General features: G+C 38.5%; 29 pseudogenes; all 29 read left to right on the forward strand.

Moving 5' to 3' along the window:
• Positions 1-276: 276 nt before the first annotated feature.
• Positions 277-395, forward strand: LOC124334288 (annotated as a pseudogene).
• Positions 396-810: 415 nt separating this feature from the next.
• LOC124335072 lies at positions 811-929 on the forward strand (annotated as a pseudogene).
• Positions 930-1344: 415 nt separating this feature from the next.
• Positions 1345-1463, forward strand: LOC124334807 (annotated as a pseudogene).
• A 3653-nt stretch (positions 1464-5116) lies between these two features.
• LOC124335533 lies at positions 5117-5235 on the forward strand (annotated as a pseudogene).
• A 415-nt stretch (positions 5236-5650) lies between these two features.
• Positions 5651-5769, forward strand: LOC124334808 (annotated as a pseudogene).
• Positions 5770-6053: 284 nt separating this feature from the next.
• On the forward strand, positions 6054-6172 carry LOC124333798 (annotated as a pseudogene).
• Positions 6173-6457: 285 nt separating this feature from the next.
• On the forward strand, positions 6458-6576 carry LOC124334809 (annotated as a pseudogene).
• Positions 6577-6859: 283 nt separating this feature from the next.
• LOC124335534 lies at positions 6860-6978 on the forward strand (annotated as a pseudogene).
• A 415-nt stretch (positions 6979-7393) lies between these two features.
• LOC124329877 lies at positions 7394-7512 on the forward strand (annotated as a pseudogene).
• A 285-nt stretch (positions 7513-7797) lies between these two features.
• LOC124330818 lies at positions 7798-7916 on the forward strand (annotated as a pseudogene).
• A 284-nt stretch (positions 7917-8200) lies between these two features.
• On the forward strand, positions 8201-8319 carry LOC124335535 (annotated as a pseudogene).
• Positions 8320-8734: 415 nt separating this feature from the next.
• On the forward strand, positions 8735-8853 carry LOC124334810 (annotated as a pseudogene).
• A 285-nt stretch (positions 8854-9138) lies between these two features.
• Positions 9139-9257, forward strand: LOC124330819 (annotated as a pseudogene).
• A 415-nt stretch (positions 9258-9672) lies between these two features.
• LOC124334811 lies at positions 9673-9791 on the forward strand (annotated as a pseudogene).
• Positions 9792-10206: 415 nt separating this feature from the next.
• Positions 10207-10325, forward strand: LOC124334812 (annotated as a pseudogene).
• Positions 10326-10740: 415 nt separating this feature from the next.
• On the forward strand, positions 10741-10859 carry LOC124335077 (annotated as a pseudogene).
• Positions 10860-11274: 415 nt separating this feature from the next.
• On the forward strand, positions 11275-11393 carry LOC124333559 (annotated as a pseudogene).
• A 284-nt stretch (positions 11394-11677) lies between these two features.
• Positions 11678-11796, forward strand: LOC124334813 (annotated as a pseudogene).
• A 415-nt stretch (positions 11797-12211) lies between these two features.
• LOC124335074 lies at positions 12212-12330 on the forward strand (annotated as a pseudogene).
• A 415-nt stretch (positions 12331-12745) lies between these two features.
• LOC124333560 lies at positions 12746-12864 on the forward strand (annotated as a pseudogene).
• Positions 12865-13148: 284 nt separating this feature from the next.
• LOC124334814 lies at positions 13149-13267 on the forward strand (annotated as a pseudogene).
• A 415-nt stretch (positions 13268-13682) lies between these two features.
• LOC124335075 lies at positions 13683-13801 on the forward strand (annotated as a pseudogene).
• A 415-nt stretch (positions 13802-14216) lies between these two features.
• On the forward strand, positions 14217-14335 carry LOC124330820 (annotated as a pseudogene).
• A 415-nt stretch (positions 14336-14750) lies between these two features.
• Positions 14751-14869, forward strand: LOC124335143 (annotated as a pseudogene).
• Positions 14870-15284: 415 nt separating this feature from the next.
• Positions 15285-15403, forward strand: LOC124335076 (annotated as a pseudogene).
• Positions 15404-15818: 415 nt separating this feature from the next.
• LOC124330821 lies at positions 15819-15937 on the forward strand (annotated as a pseudogene).
• Positions 15938-16352: 415 nt separating this feature from the next.
• Positions 16353-16471, forward strand: LOC124334815 (annotated as a pseudogene).
• Positions 16472-16754: 283 nt separating this feature from the next.
• On the forward strand, positions 16755-16873 carry LOC124335536 (annotated as a pseudogene).
• Positions 16874-17288: 415 nt separating this feature from the next.
• On the forward strand, positions 17289-17407 carry LOC124330822 (annotated as a pseudogene).
• The last annotated feature ends 244 nt before the right edge of the window (positions 17408-17651 follow it).

The raw sequence follows: 17651 nt of genomic DNA on the forward strand, positions 1-17651 counted from the left end.
TTCCATTGAGAGTTTTTCAAAGTTTATCGCGTTTTTTAATCGCGATGGTTACCAGTCCAAATTCGTAGATCAAAAATATCAATGGCTTAGAGATAGGTTCAATTCATCTATTTGAATGATTCTGGGTAAATTTCATTGCGAGTTTTTCAAAGTTTATCGCGCTTTTTTATTCGCGATGGTTACGAGTCCAAATTCAATGAACAAACATTTCTATCACTTTGAAGTGATTTTCTATTCATCCATTGGGACTGGGAGGGTAAATTTTCATTTTTGAATGTCAACGGCCATATCACGTAGAACGCACCTGGTCTCGTCAGCTCCCAGAAGTTAAGTTACGTCGAGTCCCGTTAGTACTTGGAAGGGTGACCGCTTTGGAATACGGGATGTCGTTGGCGATGAATAGTTTGTTTTCAATAACAAATTTCTTGAAATTTTTTTTTCAATCACGATGGTTACCAGTCCAAATTCGTAGATAAAACATTTCAATGCCTTAGAGATAGGTTAAATTCATCTATAAGAATGATTCTGGATCAATTCCATTGAGAGTTTTTCAAAGTTTATCGCGTTTTTTAATCGCGATGGTTACCAGTCCAAATTCGTAGATCAAAAATATCAATGGCTTAGAGATAGGTTCAATTCATCTATTTGAATGATTCTGGGTAAATTTCATTGCGAGTTTTTCAAAGTTTATCGCGCTTTTTTATTCGCGATGGTTACGAGTCCAAATTCAATGAACAAACATTTCTATCACTTTGAAGTGATTTTCTATTCATCCATTGGGACTGGGAGGGTAAATTTTCATTTTTGAATGTCAACGGCCATATCACGTAGAACGCACCTGGTCTCGTCAGCTCCCAGAAGTTAAGATTCGTCGAGTCCCGTTAGTACTTGGAAGGGTGACCGCTTGGGAATACGGGATGTCGTTGGCGATGAATAGTTTGTTTTCAATAACAAATTTCTTGAAATTTTTTTTTCAATCACGATGGTTACCAGTCCAAATTCGTAGATAAAACATTTCAATGCCTTAGAGATAGGTTAAATTCATCTATAAGAATGATTCTGGATCAATTCCATTGAGAGTTTTTCAAAGTTTATCGCGTTTTTTAATCGCGATGGTTACCAGTCCAAATTCGTAGATCAAAAATATCAATGGCTTAGAGATAGGTTCAATTCATCTATTTGAATGATTCTGGATAAATTTCATTGCGAGTTTTTCAAAGTTGATCGCGCTTTTTTATTCGCGATGGTTACGATTCCAAATTCAATGAACAAACATTTCTATCACTTTGAAGTGATTTTCTATTCATCCATTGGGACTGGGAGGGTAAATTTTCATTTTTGAATGTCAACGGCCATATCACGTAGAACGCACCTGGTCTCGTCAGCTCCCAGAAGTTAAGTCACGTCGAGTCCCGTTAGTACTTGGAAGGGTGACCGCTTGGGAATACGGGATGTCGTTGGCGATGAAAAGTTTGTTTTCAATAATAAATTTCTTTCCAGCGTCGTCTGCTGGATAGCGCCCTAAGAGGCAGCACCGTTACAGAGCTCCCGACAACATACTTAGTTTCCGTTTTCTTTTTGTGATAATTGTGTTTCTGTCGTGTTGTTTTGATGTTTCTAGTCTCCTGGTTCTTGTGTTTCAGTCTTGGACTTCTCTTCTTAGTTCTTTATGAATTAATGGCTACTTGTGACGTTGCGCCGGAGGGAATCTCTGATCAGCTGATGTTCTCTCAGCTGTTTTTCACATCTCGACTCTCGCCGTTGGTGTCGCCAAAGTTGCCCCAATGTTTGTTATTTACTATACGGTCGTTGGGCATTGCTTTACATCCTCCAACAAAGCGTTGTAGACGTGGTGGCGAGTCTGCAAGGAGAGCAAGATTGAAGAAGAAGTTCCTGCACTGCTCGCTGATTAACGCGAGATCCATTCTGAGCAATAAGTCCATCATACAACACCACATCATCTTTCATGACCTTGACTTGCTGGCTATTACAGAGTCCTGGCTCCGTGAAGACGAGGGTGATGAGATCCTACGCGAATTATGTCCAGCTGGCTATGTATCACTTCAGAAGCCACGGGTGGGCAGACGTGGTGGAGGAGTTGCAATTATCTGTCGTGATTCCATTCGTATACGCCTGCTTCATCTCGATTATGCTGCTACCTCTTTTGAGTTCATGGCAGCATCACTGACAATCAACTCCACTTGCTTTGTCCTACTCATCATTTATCGCCCTCCTTCATCGAAGCCAAGTCAGTTCATTGATGAATTTGCGAGTTTGCTTGAAGTACTGGTGCCTGCGCCGGGTCTTCTACTTATCGTGGGTGATTTTAACATCCATGTTGATGACAGTTTGTCCTCTCTTAGTCAGTCCTTCACTTCGCTTATCGGTTCTTTTGATTTGCGGCAGCACGTCTCTGATGCAAGTCATGTTGGTGGTCATGTGCTCGATCTAGTTTTATCGCGTGTGGCTGACAACTTCTTGTCTAAGTGCTATGTGTCCGATCTTATCACTGATCACTATGCAGTTCATTGGTATGCCAAAGCTCATCGTCCAATGCGTCCTGTCAAGGCAGTGCAGTTTAGGAAGCTCAAGTCTATTGATTTTGCCTCTTTCTGCAATGATTTATCGAGGTCGTCACTTTTCGCCAGCCCGGTGACTGATTGCCAGGAAGCGGTGATAGAATACAATGCCACCTTGTCTAGTGTCCTGGATGATCATGCTCCGCTTATAAGAAGATGCTTTACTGTTCGTCCTGACAACCCATGGGATAGTGAGGAGATCCATTCTTCTAGAAGGTGTGTTCGGAGGTTTGAGAGACGCTGGAAGCGGACTAAGTTGACAATCGACAAGGAGATTATGCTTCGTGGACTTCAAGAGCTGCACAACATGATCAACAAAGCAAAGACGACGTTTCTCGAATCTCAGATACAAGAATCGTCTCGGAAGAAGGTGTCTCTCTTCAGGCTGATTGACTCGCTGCTTCTTCCCAAACCTGTCCTGCGCCTGCCTGCCCATTCCTCTCTCACGGAGCTTGTGGAGCGCTTCAGCGATTTCTTTGTCTCCAAAATTGTAAAAATCCGGGAGGATCTCGATGCTGCAGTTGGTCTATGGGTTCCTGAGGTACGCGTGCCTGTTGTTGCTTTTGTGTCCTTTGCTCCTGTTTCTGCTCATGATGTGGTGTCTCTAATTATGAATTGTCCCACGAAGTCTTCTCCTCTTGATCCACTCCCGACATTTGTCCTTAAAGAATGTTTGTCAACTTTGGCTCCTTGGATTGCTGAATTTGTCAATCTGTCTCTTAACACCGCGACTTTCCCCCATGAAATGAAACTTGCTCATGTCATCCCTCTGTTGAAGAAAAATGGTCTGGATCCTGATGTTCTTTCCAATTATCGGCCTGTGTCCCTACTTTCCTTTCTATCCAAACTTCTTGAACGTGTCGTTGCTAAGCAGTTAGTGAACCATCTGGAATCGCAGTCTCTTTTTGCTGCTGTACAGTCTGCTTATCGTCCTGGCCACTCAACGGAGACCGCTCTGCTTAGAGTTGTGAATGATCTACTTTCCTCTGCTGACAATGGTGATGCTGTGATTCTGGCTTTACTGGATCAAAGTGCTGCCTTTGACACGGTCGACCATGCTATCCTGCTGGATCGTCTTGAAGCTCGCTTCGGAATCTCTGGCTCGGCTCTCGCGTGGCTGTCCTCGTACTTGAATGGAAGAAGGCAATCAGTCAGTATTGGTGGAATCTCTTCTGTCCCAACTCCTGTCATCTACGGTGTCCCCCAAGGTTCAGTGCTGGGTCCTATTCTGTACATCTTGTACAATACCCCAATGCATGATATTTCAGTAGCATCGGGAATCATGGATCACTATTTTGCTGATGATGCCCAGGGATACAAGTCTTTTCGGCCATCCCCTTCTGCTGCCGACCAACGTCTAGCTTTCGCAACTCTCTCATCGGCTATTACTGAGCAAAGGAAGTGGTTGTCACTGAATCGTCTCAAACTCAACGAGAACAAGACGGATGCGCTATTAGTCTCTTCTAAAGATGCTGTAAGGAAGAAAAACATCTCATCGATGCCACTCATGGTAGGTGATGTACCTATTTCTCCTTCGCCAGTTGTGCTGAATCTTGGTGTGCGCCTGGACTCCCATCTTACTATGGAATCGCAGATAACATCGTCTTGCAGGAAGGCTTATTTTCATCTAAGAAGAATTGCCAGAATCCGGAGATTCCTCTCACGCTCTGCGTTATGTCAGCTCGTCCATGCCCTTGTTCTATCTCAACTTGACTATGGAAACTGCTTGCTTGTTGGCCTACCAGCAACAAGTCTGGTCAGACTACAACGTGTGCAGAACTCGGCGGCTAGACTTATCTCTGGTGTTCGTCTTCGTGAATCTATCACCCCGACTCTTCGTTCTTTTCACTGGCTTCCTATTTATCAACGAATTGAGTTTAAGATAGCTGTGCTTGTGTTTCGCTGTCTCATTGGTCTTGCTCCTCTGTATCTTACTGCATTGATTAGTATTCGTGATTCTGGTCGTGAGACACGTTCATCTTCTAAACTCCTTCTTCACTCTCCCCGAACCCGTACGAAAGGCTTTGGTGATCGTGCCTTCTCTGCTGCTGCACCTCGAATATGGAATTCTTTACCCCTTGAGTTGCGCTTGCTAGCCCTTTTTCCCTATTCTTCTCGTTTCTCTCTCACACAATTCCGATGTCATCTAAAAACATTCTTGTTCCGAAATGCTTATGGAAACTAAGTGTCACATGTTTTCTGTTGGGAGCAATAGCGCCTTTGATCAGTCTATGGAAAAGGCGCTATACAATATCAAATTAAATACATTATTATTATAAATTTCTTGAAATTTTTTTCAATCACGATGGTTACCAGTCCAAATTCGTAGATAAAACATTTCAATGCCTTAGAGATAGGTTAAATTCATCTATAAGAATGATTCTGGATCAATTCCATTGAGAGTTTTTCAAAGTTTATCGCGCTTTTTTATTCGCGATGGTTACGAGTCCAAATTCAATGAACAAACATTTCTATCACTTTGAAGTGATTTTCTATTCATCCATTGGGACTGGGAGGGTAAATTTTCATTTTTAAATGTCAACGGCCATATCACGTAGAACGCACCTGGTCTCGTCAGCTCCCAGAAGTTAAGTTACGTCGAGTCCCGTTAGTACTTGGAAGGGTGACCGATTTGGAATACGGGATGTCGTTGGCGATGAATAGTTTGTTTTCAATAACAAATTTCTTGAAATTTTTTTTTCAATCACGATGGTTACCAGTCCAAATTCGTAGATAAAACATTTCAATGCCTTAGAGATAGGTTAAATTCATCTATAAGAATGATTCTGGATCAATTCCATTGAGAGTTTTTCAAAGTTTATCGCGTTTTTTAATCGCGATGGTTACCAGTCCAAATTCGTAGATCAAAAATATCAATGGCTTAGAGATAGGTTCAATTCATCTATTTGAATGATTCTGGATAAATTTCATTGCGAGTTTTTCAAAGTTTATCGCGCTTTTTTATTCGCGATGGTTACGAGTCCAAATTCAATGAACAAACATTTCTATCACTTTGAAGTGATTTTCTATTCATCCATTGGGACTGGGAGGGTAAATTTTCATTTTTGAATGTCAACGGCCATATCACGTAGAACGCACCTGGTCTCGTCAGCTCCCAGAAGTTAAGTCACGTCGAGTCCCGTTAGTACTTGGAAGGGTGACCGCTTGGGAATACGGGATGTCGTTGGCGATGAAAAGTTTGTTTTCAATAATAAATTTCTTGAAATTTTTTTTCAATCACGATGGTTACCAGTCCAAATTCGTAGATCAAAAATATCAATGGCATAGAGATAGGTTCAATTCATCAATAGGAATGATTCTGGATGAATTTCATTGCGAGTTTTTCAAAGTTTATCGCGCTTTTTTATTCGCGATAGTTACGAGTCCAAATTCAATGAACAAACATTTCTATCACTTTGAAGTGATTTTCTATTCATCCATTGGGAATGGGAGGGTAAATTTTCGTTTTTGAATGTCAACGGCCATATCACGTAGAACGCACCTGGTCTCGTCAGCTCCCAGAAGTTAAGTTACGTCGAGTCCCGTTAGTACTTGGAAGGGTGACCGCTTGGGAATACGGGATGTCGTTGGTGATGAATAGTTTGTTTTCAATAACAAATTTCTTGAAATTTTTTTTTCAATCACGATGGTTACCAGTCCAAATTCGTAGATAAAACATTTCAATGCCTTAGAGATAGGTTAAATTCATCTATAAGAATGATTCTGGATCAATTCCATTGAGAGTTTTTCAAAGTTTATCGCGCTTTTTTATTCGCGATGGTTACGAGTCCAAATTCAATGAACAAACATTTCTATCACTTTGAAGTGATTTTCTATTCATCCATTGGGACTGGGAGGGTAAATTTTCATTTTTGAATGTCAACGGCCATATCACGTAGAACGCACCTGGTCTCGTCAGCTCCCAGAAGTTAAGTCACGTCGAGTCCCGTTAGTACTTGGAAGGGTGACCGCTTGGGAATACGGGATGTCGTTGGCGATGAAAAGTTTGTTTTAAATAATAAATTTCTTGAAATTTTTTTCAATCACGATGGTTACCAGTCCAAATTCGTAGATAAAACATTTCAATGCCTTAGAGATAGGTTAAATTCATCTATAAGAATGATTCTGGATCAATTCCATTGAGAGTTTTTCAAAGTTTATCGCGCTTTTTTATTCGCGATGGTTACGAGTCCAAATTCAATGAACAAACATTTCTATCACTTTGAAGTGATTTTCTATTCATCCATTGGGACTGGGAGGGTAAATTTTCATTTTTGAATGTCAACGGCCATATCACGTAGAACGCACCTGGTCTCGTCAGCTCCCAGAAGTTAAGTTACGTCGAGTCCCGTTAGTACTTGGAAGGGTGACCGATTTGGAATACGGGATGTCGTTGGCGATGAATAGTTTGTTTTCAATAACAAATTTCTTGAAATTTTTTTTTCAATCACGATGGTTACCAGTCCAAATTCGTAGATAAAACATTTCAATGCCTTAGAGATAGGTTAAATTCATCTATAAGAATGATTCTGGATCAATTCCATTGAGAGTTTTTCAAAGTTTATCGCGTTTTTTAATCGCGATGGTTACCAGTCCAAATTCGTAGATCAAAAATATCAATGGCTTAGAGATAGGTTCAATTCATCTATTTGAATGATTCTGGATAAATTTCATTGCGAGTTTTTCAAAGTTTATCGCGCTTTTTTATTCGCGATGGTTACGAGTCCAAATTCAATGAACAAACATTTCTATCACTTTGAAGTGATTTTCTATTCATCCATTGGGACTGGGAGGGTAAATTTTCATTTTTGAATGTCAACGGCCATATCACGTAGAACGCACCTGGTCTCGTCAGCTCCCAGAAGTTAAGATTCGTCGAGTCCCGTTAGTACTTGGAAGGGTGACCGCTTGGGAATACGGGATGTCGTTGGAGATGAATAGTTTGTTTTCAATAACAAATTTCTTGAAATTTTTTTTTCAATCACGATGGTTACCAGTCCAAATTCGTAGATAAAACATTTCAATGCCTTAGAGATAGGTTAAATTCATCTATAAGAATGATTCTGGATCAATTTCATTGCGAGTTTTTCAAAGTTTATCGCGCTTTTTTATTCGCGATGGTTACGAGTCCAAATTCAATGAACAAACATTTCTATCACTTTGAAGTGATTTTCTATTCATCCATTGGGACTGGGAGGGTAAATTTTCATTTTTGAATGTCAACGGCCATATCACGTAGAACGCACCTGGTCTCGTCAGCTCCCAGAAGTTAAGTTACGTCGAGTCCCGTTAGTACTTGGAAGGGTGACCGCTTGGGAATACGGGATGTCGTTGGCGATGAATAGTTTGTTTTCAATAATAAATTTCTTGAAATTTTTTTTCAATCACGATGGTTACCAGTCCAAATTCGTAGATCAAAAATATCAATGGCATAGAGATAGGTTCAATTCATCAATAGGAATGATTCTGGATGAATTTCATTGCGAGTTTTTCAAAGTTTATCGCGCTTTTTTATTCGCGATAGTTACGAGTCCAAATTCAATGAACAAACATTTCTATCACTTTGAAGTGATTTTCTATTCATCCATTGGGAATGGGAGGGTAAATTTTCGTTTTTGAATGTCAACGGCCATATCACGTAGAACGCACCTGGTCTCGTCAGCTCCCAGAAGTTAAGTTACGTCGAGTCCCGTTAGTACTTGGAAGGGTGACCGATTTGGAATACGGGATGTCGTTGGCGATGAATAGTTTGTTTTCAATAACAAATTTCTTGAAATTTTTTTTTCAATCACGATGGTTACCAGTCCAAATTCGTAGATAAAACATTTCAATGCCTTAGAGATAGGTTAAATTCATCTATAAGAATGATTCTGGATCAATTCCATTGAGAGTTTTTCAAAGTTTATCGCGTTTTTTAATCGCGATGGTTACCAGTCCAAATTCGTAGATCAAAAATATCAATGGCTTAGAGATAGGTTCAATTCATCTATTTGAATGATTCTGGATAAATTTCATTGCGAGTTTTTCAAAGTTTATCGCGCTTTTTTATTCGCGATGGTTACGAGTCCAAATTCAATGAACAAACATTTCTATCACTTTGAAGTGATATTCTATTCATCCATTGGGACTGGGAGGGTAAATTTTCATTTTTGAATGTCAACGGCCATATCACGTAGAACGCACCTGGTCTCGTCAGCTCCCAGAAGTTAAGTCACGTCGAGTCCCGTTAGTACTTGGAAGGGTGACCGCTTGGGAATACGGGATGTCGTTGGCGATGAAAAGTTTGTTTTCAATAATAAATTTCTTGAAATTTTTTTTTCAATCACGATGGTTACCAGTCCAAATTCGTAGATCAAAAATATCAATGGCATAGAGATAGGTTCAATTCATCTATAGGAATGATTCTGGATAAATTTCATTGCGAGTTTTTCAAAGTTTATCGCGCTTTTTTATTCGCGATGGTTACGAGTCCAAATTCAATGAACAAACATTTCTATCACTTTGAAGTGATTTTCTATTCATCCATTGGGACTGGGAGGGTAAATTTTCGTTTTTGAATGTCAACGGCCATATCACGTAGAACGCACCTGGTCTCGTCAGCTCCCAGAAGTTAAGTTACGTCGAGTCCCGTTAGTACTTGGAAGGGTGACCGCTTGGGAATACGGGATGTCGTTGGCGATGAATAGTTTGTTTTCAATAACAAATTTCTTGAAATTTTTTTTTCAATCACGATGGTTACCAGTCCAAATTCGTAGATAAAACATTTCAATGCCTTAGAGATAGGTTAAATTCATCTATAAGAATGATTCTGGATCAATTCCATTGAGAGTTTTTCAAAGTTTATCGCGTTTTTTAATCGCGATGGTTACCAGTCCAAATTCGTAGATCAAAAATATCAATGGCTTAGAGATAGGTTCAATTCATCTATTTGAATGATTCTGGATAAATTTCATTGCGAGTTTTTCAAAGTTTATCGCGCTTTTTTATTCGCGATGGTTACGAGTCCAAATTCAATGAACAAACATTTCTATCACTTTGAAGTGATTTTCTATTCATCCATTGGGACTGGGAGGGTAAATTTTCATTTTTGAATGTCAACGGCCATATCACGTAGAACGCACCTGGTCTCGTCAGCTCCCAGAAGTTAAGTCACGTCGAGTCCCGTTAGTACTTGGAAGGGTGACCGCTTGGGAATACGGGATGTCGTTGGCGATGAAAAGTTTGTTTTCAATAATAAATTTCTTGAAATTTTTTTTTCAATCACGATGGTTACCAGTCCAAATTCGTAGATCAAAAATATCAATGGCATAGAGATAGGTTCAATTCATCTATAAGAATGATTCTGGATCAATTCCATTGAGAGTTTTTCAAAGTTTATCCCGTTTTTTAATCGCGATGGTTACCAGTCCAAATTCGTAGATCAAAAATATCAATGGCATAGAGATAGGTTCAATTCATCTATAGGAATGATTCTGGATAAATTTCATTGCGAGTTTTTCAAAGTTTATCGCGCTTTTTTATTCGCGATGGTTACGAGTCCAAATTCAATGAACAAACATTTCTATCACTTTGAAGTGATTTTCTATTCATCCATTGGGACTGGGAGGGTAAATTTTCATTTTTGAATGTCAACGGCCATATCACGTAGAACGCACCTGGTCTCGTCAGCTCCCAGAAGTTAAGTCACGTCGAGTCCCGTTAGTACTTGGAAGGGTGACCGCTTGGGAATACGGGATGTCGTTGGCGATGAAAAGTTTGTTTTCAATAATAAATTTCTTGAAATTTTTTTTTCAATCACGATGGTTACCAGTCCAAATTCGTAGATCAAAAATATCAATGGCATAGAGATAGGTTCAATTCATCTATAAGAATGATTCTGGATCAATTCCATTGAGAGTTTTTCAAAGTTTATCCCGTTTTTTAATCGCGATGGTTACCAGTCCAAATTCGTAGATCAAAAATATCAATGGCATAGAGATAGGTTCAATTCATCTATAGGAATGATTCTGGATAAATTTCATTGCGAGTTTTTCAAAGTTTATCGCGCTTTTTTATTCGCGATGGTTACGAGTCCAAATTAAATGAACAAACATTTCTATCACTTTGAAGTGATTTTCTATTCATCCATTGGGACTGGGAGGGTAAATTTTCATTTTTGAATGTCAACGCCCATATCACGTAGAACGCACCTGGTCTCGTCAGCTCCCAGAAGTTAAGTCACGTCGAGTCCCGTTAGTACTTGGAAGGGTGACCGCTTGGGAATACGGGATGTCGTTGGCGATGAAAAGTTTGTTTTCAATAATAAATTTCTTGAAATTTTTTTTTCAATCACGATGGTTACCAGTCCAAATTCGTAGATCAAAAATATCAATGGCATAGAGATAGGTTCAATTCATCTATAGGAATGATTCTGGATCAATTCCATTGAGAGTTTTTCAAAGTTTATCCCGTTTTTTAATCGCGATGGTTACCAGTCCAAATTCGTAGATCAAAAATATCAATGGCTTAGAGATAGGTTCAATTCATCTATTTGAATGATTCTGGATAAATTTCATTGCGAGTTTTTCAAAGTTTATCGCGCTTTTTTATTCGCGATGGTTACGAGTCCAAATTCAATGAACAAACATTTCTATCACTTTGAAGTGATTTTCTATTCATCCATTGGGACTGGGAGGGTAAATTTTCATTTTTGAATGTCAACGCCCATATCACGTAGAACGCACCTGGTCTCGTCAGCTCCCAGAAGTTAAGTTACGTCGAGTCCCGTTAGTACTTGGAAGGGTGACCGCTTGGGAATACGGGATGTCGTTGGCGACGAATAGTTTGTTTTCAATAACAAATTTCTTGAAATTTTTTTTCAATCACGATGGTTACCAGTCCAAATTCGTAGATCAAAAATATCAATGGCATAGAGATAGGTTCAATTCATCTATAGAAATGATTCTGGATAAATTTCATTGCGAGTTTTTCAAAGTTTATCGCGCTTTTTTATTCTTGATGGTTACGAGTCCAAATTCAATGAACAAACATTTCTATCACTTTGAAGTGATTTTCTATTCATCCATTGGGACTGGGAGGGTAAATTTTCATTTTTGAATGTCAACGGCCATATCACGTAGAACGCACCTGGTCTCGTCAGCTCCCAGAAGTTAAGTCACGTCGAGTCCCGTTAGTACTTGGAAGGGTGACCGCTTGGGAATACGGGATGTCGTTGGCGATGAAAAGTTTGTTTTCAATAATAAATTTCTTGAAATTTTTTTTTCAATCACGATGGTTACCAGTCCAAATTCGTAGATCAAAAATATCAATGGCATAGAGATAGGTTCAATTCATCTATAGGAATGATTCTGGATCAATTCCATTGAGAGTTTTTCAAAGTTTATCCCGTTTTTTAATCGCGATGGTTACCAGTCCAAATTCGTAGATCAAAAATATCAATGGCATAGAGATAGGTTCAATTCATCTATAGGAATGATTCTGGATAAATTTCATTGCGAGTTTTTCAAAGTTTATCGCGCTTTTTTATTCGCGATGGTTACGAGTCCAAATTAAATGAACAAACATTTCTATCACTTTGAAGTGATTTTCTATTCATCCATTGGGACTGGGAGGGTAAATTTTCATTTTTGAATGTCAACGGCCATATCACGTAGAACGCACCTGGTCTCGTCAGCTCCCAGAAGTTAAGATTCGTCGAGTCCCGTTAGTACTTGGAAGGGTGACCGCTTGGGAATACGGGATGTCGTTGGCGATGAATAGTTTGTTTTCAATAACAAATTTCTTGAAATTTTTTTTTCAATCACGATGGTTACCAGTCCAAATTCGTAGATAAAACATTTCAATGCCTTAGAGATAGGTTAAATTCATCTATAAGAATGATTCTGGATCAATTCCATTGAGAGTTTTTCAAAGTTTATCCCGTTTTTTAATCGCGATGGTTACCAGTCCAAATTCGTAGATCAAAAATATCAATGGCATAGAGATAGGTTCAATTCATCTATAGGAATGATTCTGGATAAATTTCATTGCGAGTTTTTCAAAGTTTATCGCGCTTTTTTATTCGCGATGGTTACGAGTCCAAATTAAATGAACAAACATTTCTATCACTTTGAAGTGATTTTCTATTCATCCATTGGGACTGGGAGGGTAAATTTTCATTTTTGAATGTCAACGCCCATATCACGTAGAACGCACCTGGTCTCGTCAGCTCCCAGAAGTTAAGTTACGTCGAGTCCCGTTAGTACTTGGAAGGGTGACCGCTTGGGAATACGGGATGTCGTTGGCGACGAATAGTTTGTTTTCAATAACAAATTTCTTGAAATTTTTTTTCAATCACGATGGTTACCAGTCCAAATTCGTAGATCAAAAATATCAATGGCATAGAGATAGGTTCAATTCATCTATAGAAATGATTCTGGATAAATTTCATTGCGAGTTTTTCAAAGTTTATCGCGCTTTTTTATTCTTGATGGTTACGAGTCCAAATTCAATGAACAAACATTTCTATCACTTTGAAGTGATTTTCTATTCATCCATTGGGACTGGGAGGGTAAATTTTCATTTTTGAATGTCAACGGCCATATCACGTAGAACGCACCTGGTCTCGTCAGCTCCCAGAAGTTAAGTCACGTCGAGTCCCGTTAGTACTTGGAAGGGTGACCGCTTGGGAATACGGGATGTCGTTGGCGATGAAAAGTTTGTTTTCAATAATAAATTTCTTGAAATTTTTTTTTCAATCACGATGGTTACCAGTCCAAATTCGTAGATCAAAAATATCAATGGCATAGAGATAGGTTCAATTCATCTATAGGAATGATTCTGGATCAATTCCATTGAGAGTTTTTCAAAGTTTATCCCGTTTTTTAATCGCGATGGTTACCAGTCCAAATTCGTAGATCAAAAATATCAATGGCATAGAGATAGGTTCAATTCATCTATAGGAATGATTCTGGATAAATTTCATTGCGAGTTTTTCAAAGTTTATCGCGCTTTTTTATTCGCGATGGTTACGAGTCCAAATTAAATGAACAAACATTTCTATCACTTTGAAGTGATTTTCTATTCATCCATTGGGACTGGGAGGGTAAATTTTCATTTTTGAATGTCAACGGCCATATCACGTAGAACGCACCTGGTCTCGTCAGCTCCCAGAAGTTAAGATTCGTCGAGTCCCGTTAGTACTTGGAAGGGTGACCGCTTGGGAATACGGGATGTCGTTGGCGATGAATAGTTTGTTTTCAATAACAAATTTCTTGAAATTTTTTTTTCAATCACGATGGTTACCAGTCCAAATTCGTAGATAAAACATTTCAATGCCTTAGAGATAGGTTAAATTCATCTATAAGAATGATTCTGGATCAATTCCATTGAGAGTTTTTCAAAGTTTATCGCGTTTTTTAATCGCGATGGTTACCAGTCCAAATTCGTAGATCAAAAATATCAATGGCTTAGAGATAGGTTCAATTCATCTATTTGAATGATTCTGGATAAATTTCATTGCGAGTTTTTCAAAGTTTATCGCGCTTTTTTATTCGCGATGGTTACGAGTCCAAATTCAATGAACAAACATTTCTATCACTTTGAAGTGATTTTCTATTCATCCATTGGGACTGGGAGGGTAAATTTTCGTTTTTGAATGTCAACGGCCATATCACGTAGAACGCACCTGGTCTCGTCAGCTCCCAGAAGTTAAGTTACGTCGAGTCCCGTTAGTACTTGGAAGGGTGACCGCTTGGGAATACGGGATGTCGTTGGCGATGAATAGTTTGTTTTCAATAACAAATTTCTTGAAATTTTTTTTTCAATCACGATGGTTACCAGTCCAAATTCGTAGATAAAACATTTCAATGCCTTAGAGATAGGTTAAATTCATCTATAAGAATGATTCTGGATCAATTCCATTGAGAGTTTTTCAAAGTTTATCGCGTTTTTTAATCGCGATTGTTACCAGTCCAAATTCGTAGATCAAAAATATCAATGGCATAGAGATAGGTTCAATTCATCTATAGAAATGATTCTGGATAAATTTCATTGCGAGTTTTTCAAAGTTTATCGCGCTTTTTTATTCTTGATGGTTACGAGTCCAAATTCAATGAACAAACATTTCTATCACTTTGAAGTGATTTTCTATTCATCCATTGGGACTGGGAGGGTAAATTTTCATTTTTGAATGTCAACGGTCATATCACGTAGAACGCACCTGGTCTCGTCAGCTCCCAGAAGTTAAGTCACGTCGAGTCCCGTTAGTACTTGGAAGGGTGACCGCTTGGGAATACGGGATGTCGTTGGCGATGAAAAGTTTGTTTTCAATAATAAATTTCTTGAAATTTTTTTTTCAATCACGATGGTTACCAGTCCAAATTCGTAGATCAAAAATATCAATGGCATAGAGATAGGTTCAATTCATCTATAGGAATGATTCTGGATCAATTCCATTGAGAGTTTTTCAAAGTTTATCCCGTTTTTTAATCGCGATGGTTACCAGTCCAAATTCGTAGATCAAAAATATCAATGGCATAGAGATAGGTTCAATTCATCTATAGGAATGATTCTGGATAAATTTCATTGCGAGTTTTTCAAAGTTTATCGCGCTTTTTTATTCGCGATGGTTACGAGTCCAAATTAAATGAACAAACATTTCTATCACTTTGAAGTGATTTTCTATTCATCCATTGGGACTGGGAGGGTAAATTTTCATTTTTGAATGTCAACGGCCATATCACGTAGAACGCACCTGGTCTCGTCAGCTCCCAGAAGTTAAGATTCGTCGAGTCCCGTTAGTACTTGGAAGGGTGACCGCTTGGGAATACGGGATGTCGTTGGCGATGAATAGTTTGTTTTCAATAACAAATTTCTTGAAATTTTTTTTTCAATCACGATGGTTACCAGTCCAAATTCGTAGATAAAACATTTCAATGCCTTAGAGATAGGTTAAATTCATCTATAAGAATGATTCTGGATCAATTCCATTGAGAGTTTTTCAAAGTTTATCGCGTTTTTTAATCGCGATGGTTACCAGTCCAAATTCGTAGATCAAAAATATCAATGGCTTAGAGATAGGTTCAATTCATCTATTTGAATGATTCTGGATAAATTTCATTGCGAGTTTTTCAAAGTTTATCGCGCTTTTTTATTCGCGATGGTTACGAGTCCAAATTCAATGAACAAACATTTCTATCACTTTGAAGTGATTTTCTATTCATCCATTGGGACTGGGAGGGTAAATTTTCGTTTTTGAATGTCAACGGCCATATCACGTAGAACGCACCTGGTCTCGTCAGCTCCCAGAAGTTAAGTTACGTCGAGTCCCGTTAGTACTTGGAAGGGTGACCGCTTGGGAATACGGGATGTCGTTGGCGATGAATAGTTTGTTTTCAATAACAAATTTCTTGAAATTTTTTTTTCAATCACGATGGTTACCAGTCCAAATTCGTAGATAAAACATTTCAATGCCTTAGAGATAGGTTAAATTCATCTATAAGAATGATTCTGGATCAATTCCATTGAGAGTTTTTCAAAGTTTATCGCGTTTTTTAATCGCGATGGTTACCAGTCCAAATTCGTAGATCAAAAATATCAATGGCTTAGAGATAGGTTCAATTCATCTATTTGAATGATTCTGGATAAATTTCATTGCGAGTTTTTCAAAGTTTATCGCGCTTTTTTATTCTTGATGGTTACGAGTCCAAATTCAATGAACAAACATTTCTATCACTTTGAAGTGATTTTCTATTCATCCATTGGGACTGGGAGGGTAAATTTTCATTTTTGAATGTCAACGGCCATATCACGTAGAACGCACCTGGTCTCGTCAGCTCCCAGAAGTTAAGTCACGTCGAGTCCCGTTAGTACTTGGAAGGGTGACCGCTTGGGAATACGGGATGTCGTTGGCGATGAAAAGTTTGTTTTAAATAATAAATTTCTTGAAATTTTTTTCAATCACGATGGTTACCAGTCCAAATTCGTAGATAAAACATTTCAATGCCTTAGAGATAGGTTAAATTCATCTATAAGAATGATTCTGGATCAATTCCATTGAGAGTTTTTCAAAGTTTATCGCGCTTTTTTATTCGCGATGGTTACGAGTCCAAATTCAATGAACAAACATTTCTATCACTTTGAAGTGATTTTCTATTCATCCATTGGGACTGGGAGGGTAAATTTTCATTTTTGAATGTCAACGGCCATATCACGTAGAACGCACCTGGTCTCGTCAGCTCCCAGAAGTTAAGTTACGTCGAGTCCCGTTAGTACTTGGAAGGGTGACCGATTTGGAATACGGGATGTCGTTGGCGATGAATAGTTTGTTTTCAATAACAAATTTCTTGAAATTTTTTTTTCAATCACGATGGTTACCAGTCCAAATTCTTAGATAAAACATTTCAATGCCTTAGAGATAGGTTAAATTCATCTATAAGAATGATTCTGGATCAATTCCATTGAGAGTTTTTCAAAGTTTATCGCGTTTTTTAATCGCGATGGTTACCAGTCCAAATTCGTAGATCAAAAATATCAATGGCTTAGAGATAGGTTCAATTCATCTATTTGAATGATTCTGGATAAATTTCATTGCGAGTTTTTCAAAGTTTATCGCGCTTTTTTATTCGCGATGGTTACGAGTCCAAATTCAATGAACAAACATTTCTATCACTTTGAAGTGATTTTCTATTCATCCATTGGGACTGGGAGGGTAAATTTTCGTTTTTGAATGTCAACGGCCATATCACGTAGAACGCACCTGGTCTCGTCAGCTCCCAGAAGTTAAGTTACGTCGAGTCCCGTTAGTACTTGGAAGGGTGACCGCTTGGGAATACGGGATGTCGTTGGCGATGAATAGTTTGTTTTCAATAACAAATTTCTTGAAATTTTTTTTTCAATCACGATGGTTACCAGTCCAAATTCGTAGATAAAACATTTCAATGCCTTAGAGATAGGTTAAATTCATCTATAAGAATGATTCTGGATCAATTCCATTGAGAGTTTTTCAAAGTTTATCGCGTTTTTTAATCGCGATGGTTACCAGTCCAAATTCGTAGATCAAAAATATCAATGGCTTAGAGATAGGTTCAATTC

This window comes from Daphnia pulicaria, chromosome 3, assembly GCF_021234035.1.
Source record: "Daphnia pulicaria isolate SC F1-1A chromosome 3, SC_F0-13Bv2, whole genome shotgun sequence".
NCBI lineage: Eukaryota > Metazoa > Arthropoda > Branchiopoda > Diplostraca > Daphniidae > Daphnia > Daphnia pulicaria.